The sequence below is a fragment of the Octopus bimaculoides genome, chromosome 11 (assembly GCF_046866305.1).
Source record: "Octopus bimaculoides isolate indiv1 chromosome 11, ASM4686630v1, whole genome shotgun sequence".
Taxonomy (NCBI): Eukaryota; Metazoa; Mollusca; class Cephalopoda; order Octopoda; family Octopodidae; genus Octopus; species Octopus bimaculoides.
Window position 1 is genome coordinate 51816392 of NC_142938.1, and position 7500 is coordinate 51823891.

Below are 7500 nucleotides of genomic sequence, written 5' to 3' on the forward strand. Positions count from 1 at the left end.
CAGTCATTTGACTGCGGCCATGCTGGAGCACCGCATTTAGTCGAGCAAATCGACTCCAGGACTTATTCTTTGTAAGCCTAGTACTTATTCTATCGGTCTCTTTTGCCGAACCGCTAAGTTGTCAAGCGATGCTGGAGGGACAAACACAGACACACGAACACACACACACACACACACACACACACATATATATATATATATATACATATATACGACAGGCTTCTTTCAGTTTCCGTCTACCAAATCAACTCACAAGACACTTGCGCAAGGTACCACGCAGTGGGACTGAATCCAGAACCATGTGGTTGGTAAGCAAGCTACTTACCACACAACCACTCCTGCGACTGTTTATTTTTATCGAATATCTCTTGTGCAGCTCTTACGGTAGTCTGCTACTAAAGTGTGTGGAAGGATGAAGATAAAGGGTGCAAGGCTCGTGCAAAAGAAATTTGTTAACGTGTACAGGCGCACCTGTGTGTAGGAACTCAGTCTCGGTGAAGTCACAGAAGAAACTGACTTTTTTTATATTTTACATCTATACACTGTGTTACAGCCGCATTAGGTCACTGGAACTAAGATAGAAAGAGCTTATCTAGATCGACCTAAGATGATAGCGAATTTGACAGATTACACGAACAGATTTTAAGTGCATATTCCGAGAACAGTGGAAACGAACGTGAAGACTGAGGTTTCGATCCATAGTTACGAAACCGTTAAGTATATTCTGCACGCGCACATACACACAGACACACACACACACACACACACACACACACATACACACACATACAGTAGTTCCTGAACAATCTGTGTCTTTTACTATTGCATTTTTTCTTGTTCTTTATTAACTTCAGCCTGCTCTGCTTGACTTCTGCTACGAAGGTAGCTGTGAAACAAAGCATATGAGCAATGCTTTTTTAGCTGACCTCAATTCATCTTTGCTGTGGAACATACTGTTTTATAAAGGATTGTTGAAGATTTGGCAGCTACCAGTAGACAAGATCAAAAAAATTAAACTTGATAATGTCACGAACGTGATATAACTGTCATTAAAAATGGCTGCTTTTGCACTCTCTTCGCTAAATACATTGTCATCATCTAGAAATCTCCCTTACTCGGCTACATTAAAATTTACTGCGCACCAGGTGGTGAATGCCGGTAGGTAATGAATTTAACGTGAAGGATGCTCTATTGCAAATCAACCCCATTGTTCTTCGGTAAGAACAATGCCCAAATCAGCTGGAAAAGTAGAGAGCAATTTCGGGTCCGGAGTTTCTTGGTTAATGTGGCTTCCTCATACTTTCAGCGGGCTTATCTATTGTATTTATTTTATTGCTTAGTTACATGTATATAACAAGCCAAGTACTGATTCACTGCCTTTTTTTGAAGATGTGAGTGACAAGACACTGTCTGTAACTTGGTGTACAGAACTTTGTTGGAAGAGTTATGATTTTACGCGGGTATTTGCAACGTCCACCGATATACATCGACGAAAGACTTGCAGCCTCCACCGATATACATCAACAAAAGCTATGTATATACTCTTTACTCTTTTACTCTTTTACTTGTTTCAATCATTTGACTGTGGCCATGCTGGAGCACCGCCTTTAGTCGAGAAAATCGCCCCCAGGACTTATTCTTTGTAAGCCTAGTACTTGTTCTATCGGTCTCGTTTTGCCGAACCGCTAAGTTACGGGGACGTAAACACACCAGCATCGGTTGTCAAGCGATGGTTGGGGGAACAAAGACCGATACACACACACACACACACACACACACACACACACACACACACACACACACATATATATATATATATATATATATATATATATATATATATATATATATATATATATATATATATGTGTGTGTGTGTGTGTGTGTGTGTGTGTGTGTACATTTGTTTATACATACAAGTATGCATGCATACAAATGCATAGACACATGTACAAGGAGGTGCTGAAAAATTCCTGGCTTTGAGGGTATCTCGAAAGGACTGGTTGGATGCCCAACCTTCTGAGTTCTTTGACAGGGCTTAGAAAAGCTGAAGGACCGTGTCAATAAGTGTGTGAATCTGAGAAGGGGAATATGTTCGATAAAATCATAATTAACGGACTATACTGTATTTTCTTTTACCCAAAGCCATGAACTTTTCAGCACCCCTCCTACACATACATATACACACACACGCACGCACATACACACACACACGCGCAAATGCACACACGCACACACACACACACATACATACATACATGCATACATACATACATACATATATACATACATATATACAAACATACATACATACATACATACATGCATACATACATACATACATACATACATACATACATACATACATACATACATACAACTCTAATTTATATTAAACTTTCTGGATTCAATAGAAAAAGTAAGGTTGTGTGTGGAATATCAGTAAACGATTTTATCAGCCTTTTATTTTGTTTCGAAGGTACTGTTGCTCAAATTTCAGCGAATCACGAGGTTTAAAATGTAATTAGGCAACTTAATAGATTGAAAGGCATATTGTTTGTCTCTTTAAAGAAATTAACTTTTAAGTATGAACACGAGACGCAAAGTAGGAATCAATATTTATAAATGAAATATCAAATATATTTTGTCTACTCCATGAATATTTATCGTCGAAATATATTAGTCGTTGTCTTTGTGTCAATCTTTTTAAGGCCATATTGAAAGTCTCAATATTAGCTTTCGGTTGTGTTATCATTTAGTACATCAGATTCTGCGATAGGAAAATACAAATAAGAATGCAAATTTAAAATTTTTTAAAAGTTCAAAAAAAACCATCAAAAGTTGACTGTGAAAACAGGATTTTGGTGTAAAAACATGACTAGAACAAAAGGCTTTACTGAAATCTTTATTGTTTAAGATAAAAAAAAAATTTGGTTAACTTTCTGAATGTACTCCAGCAATTTTTTCAACTGGTAGTTAAGAGTTTCAAAAAAAAAAAAAGGATTGCAAATTTAGTTGTGTAGTTATTATTTTTACGTAAATTAAACAAGGCAGCTAATAGAGATAATTGTAATTCATCATCTCAATTAACATTTTGTATTCGGGTTGCGTTGGTGAATTAAAATACATTCTCCGTAGTAATCAGCTTCAATAGACTTGTTAACGATATCTATAAAGACTCACATGATCAATGATCATCTGTAGTATGTGTGTATATATGTATGCTATTTTGGGGTTTATCAGATTGTTAATGATTGAGTCAATCCTTGTGTTTGCTTACAGTTATTTTATTCATATAAAATCATAATTATGGACTAGCGCTGAATTAGATTAATTATCGTTTATACTTCATAATACAATGCAACACAGACATATTTTTGAAGTCTTATTAGTATACGCTTTTCTTATATAGAAACATTAAAATCTAAATGGTAGCCATTATAAAATTATAGAATAGTATAGTACACACACATACACAAACACACACACACACACACACGCACATACACACACACACACACACACACACACACACACAAATACTCATATATACATATGTGTATACGTATGTGTATGTGTGTTCGTATGTATATATAAATTCCAAAATGCTCGACTTAAAATTGAACATCTGGTACTGAGTGAATATAAACGTCTGTACTTGATCCATAAAATTGATGTATCCCAGAACACAGAGAAGAAGTTCTTTACATATCTGTTTGAAATGTCATTGGCCGAACATCCCTTTACTATATCGACAGTCCTCAATAGAAAAAGAAATTGAGTTGTCAGATAACATTTCTACTCGCTAAATGTTAGCTAATAACTTCCTGAATTTAATAAGCACTCGCTTTAACAATAGTCAGAGATGAAAAATATGATCAACAAACATAACTTTACGGTAAATTTTTGTTGTACTGCTAATCTAAAGGAAATGATATCACATAAGTCTACCATATATATTCAGGTCATTTGTTCATGTAGAGGCATTAATACAACCCCGATGAAAGCATCGTGCTATATTATAGCTATCTTATATAGAGAAATAGTAGTGTATATTATTTCAGGAACATTGATACCTCAGACAAAACAAAGGTTAATTTCAATAGATTCGAGCCTTAGCGCTGCATTAAAGGCTGTACGAGGAGGTGCTGAAAAGATGCTGGCTTTGGGTAAAAGAAAGTAGAGGAGGATCAGTTAATTATGATTTTATCCAACATATTCCACTCTCATATTTATACAGCTATTGCAGCGGTCATTCAGGTTTTTCACAATACCCTTAAATCCAGGAACGTTTCAGCACCCCCTCTTGTTATCCAGACAGAAGGGATTTTGCAATAGTGTGTATTATTTCAGGAACATTGATACCTGAAACAAAACAAAGTTCTCGAGTTATGTGTAGTATTTAAATTGAAAAGTTGGAGGATCATTTAAAGACCAACGATTTATAAAAACGGCTATGATAGATGTTGCAAATATATTGCAAGAGGCTGATGCTAAAAAAAATCACAGTAGGAAGTGATATATTTAAACACTAAATCTGAGATCTTTTCTAAATGTAAACACGCGAGCAAGTTCATCTTACGTAACTGCATATATTTATTAAAATGGTGTAGATATGTATATGTTTATGCTGACGTAATATGCATATGTATTCACAGGAATCTCTGTATGCTAGAACTTGTGGATTTATGCATGAGTATGTACGTATTTATGTATATATATTTGTGTGTGTGTCTTTGTGTGCGTGTATGTGTGTGTGTGTGTGTCTGTGTCAGTGTATGTGTGTGTGTCAGTGTCAGTGTCAGTGTATGTGTGAATGTGCATGTAAATACGGTCATATGTGAATAACTATGTGGAAAGTCTTTGTTTAGTAAAAGACAATGTGGATATCAATATATGCTTTGAGGTACTTGTGTTGTTGTATGTTAGTTTTGGAATGTTTCTAATTGGAATTCTAGCTGTTGTTTGACACTGGTACTGGATGAATTTTCACCTCTTCTTAACTTTAGAGTCAAAAATTATGGAAGCCCAAAGCTATCGCATCAGTAAAACAATACTCTTTACATCACGAAACTGTTTAGATTAACTGACTTTATTTCCTGAGAAAAAAATACATCACGATTACACATCATCCAACTGTTTCCAGAATGATTTTCGTATTTAATTGCACTCTATGACTATTTCTATTCATTACTGCTGCTATCATAAATTTGAAGATATTACATAATGAGCATATGAAAATAAATTTGCAATAACAACTATAAATAAAAATAATCTATTTCTTCATGAAGTAAATGTTACACTTGAATGTCAAAGTAAGCAAGACACTAAAAAATTCATCTTTTATTCACTGATATTTTTTTGTGGGGAACAGAATCAGAAAGAATTCTAGAAAAAAGGAGTGCAAACAGATGATTGAGAAAAGGTCTTAGAGATGCTCCGTTGAACATCTGCGATGAAAAATCAATTCGTCTAATAATAGTATAGAATATTATTGACCAAAATATTTTAGAAAACATCAAATAAATGATTAAGTTTGTTTGTAAGCTAGGAATAAATTTTATCGAAACTCCTCGAACCATGATAAATTTAGCGTCATACGAATTGATTGTTGCTGGGAAATAAATTATTAAATAACGAATTCATCTTATAGCTCAAGAAGAAATCACTTAATCTTCGCAGTTGAATAGAACTTTTAATCTAAAATATTGATGCATCCAATATATCTATGATAGTGAGATATATATATTTGTCAATAATTTATAGTCGGTCATAAAAGAAATGCGAAACCCTGGATATGCCTTACGTCTTCCTGATAAAAATGGCCACCAGCTATTTTTAATATGCAATTAAATCATTCCTTTTACTCGAGTCTAATCAGCTAATCTTGTACATATTCGCACTTTCCTTGTTTATTCATCAAAGAAATATTTTCAATAGTTTCACAAATGGTTTAGTCCTATTTTGAATAATAACTTCATTATACGTGGTGAATATAGAGACATAATAGAATGGCCTTTCAACAAACATGGCTGCTGATTTACGCTTCTGTAGACAGCAACTGGAAAAAATTAACCAAGAATAAACAATTTTTTTTTCAGACATATGATTTTTTTGTTTTTCTTTTATTTTCCATACGGTTATCGAGATGATTCTTCATCAAGAATCTTTTGAAATTCTATGAGAATGATCACGGCTATTTTGCTCAAGGCAACTCTTTCTCTGTAGTTTATTCTATTATTTCTGCGTAACGTATTCAAGGTGGAAAAGACATCTAGACTATACTGACGAGCCGATAATCTATCACCATTCTTTAACATGGATATATATATTAAAGAAAGTATAATAAAATTAATTGTACAGATGTCCACACAATCAGCAATAATTAAAAGGTACTCAATACAAGACAGAGACGTAAATCTAATAACGAATGAAGATGAGCAAATTCGGGAATACTATTGTCTACTGCAGTCTCTTCTAGAAATAGGACTGAAATACATTTGGTAGAATATTGACGCGTCTGTGTGCGTGCGTGCGTGCGTGTGTGTGTGTGTGTGTGCGCGCGCGTGTGCGTGCGTGCGTGTGTGTGTGTGTGTGTGTGTGTGTGTGTGTGTGTGTGTGTGTGTGTGTGTGTGTGTGTGTGTGTGTGTGTGTGTGTTTAGATTGCCATAGCTACAAAACCTACTCTTGTTTGAAGATAAACGTGGAAGTGTCGAAGGTTGGGAATCTACATTTTTCACAACGGTCTTGTTTATCAAAAACTTCAGACAAATGAGTACAAAATTAGTCAGCTTGGTATTGGTTATGCATTCTTAATTGTATTTAAGCAGAACTCTCAGAGCTACTTACACATGTTGCAAGTTCTTCTCAATACAGTCACTAAAGCTATGATAATATTTAGAATCCTTCTGTATCTTAGTATTTGGAACCCTTAAAGCAGTGAACTGGCAGAATCGTTAGCACGCCGGACAAAATGCTTAGCGGCATTTCGTCTCTCTTTAGGTTCTGAGTTCAAATTCCGCCGGGGTCGACTTTGACATTCATTCTTTCGGAGTCAATAAAATAATTATCGACTTAGCTCCTCCTCTGAAATTGCTGGCTTTGTGCCAAAATTTGAAACCAATATTTTGGAACTCTTCTGTATCTTCAGCAAGTATCTCAACACAACAAGCGTTTCACTCCTTAGCATGTATACTTCGACTGATAACTGGAATAGCTTTCGCTAAGAGAAGGGTCTCCTCTGTAGTCTCTTGTCAACCACAGGTAACATACCTCGTCTCAGCTGCTAGCACGACAATCTGTAGTGGTTTTGGGTTCCAGACTAGTCTAGTCTTTTACAAGAATGGCTTGCTGATATTCTTGAGAAACTGTGGTAGCCAATTTCAATGGGGAATGAGGCTGCATACCACCCCTTTGACAAGAAACTCACCAATCAAGTCCTGGTAATTTGTTTTCTTCAACCGGTAAGAAATATGAAGCTGTTCTCGCAGAACATTGTGA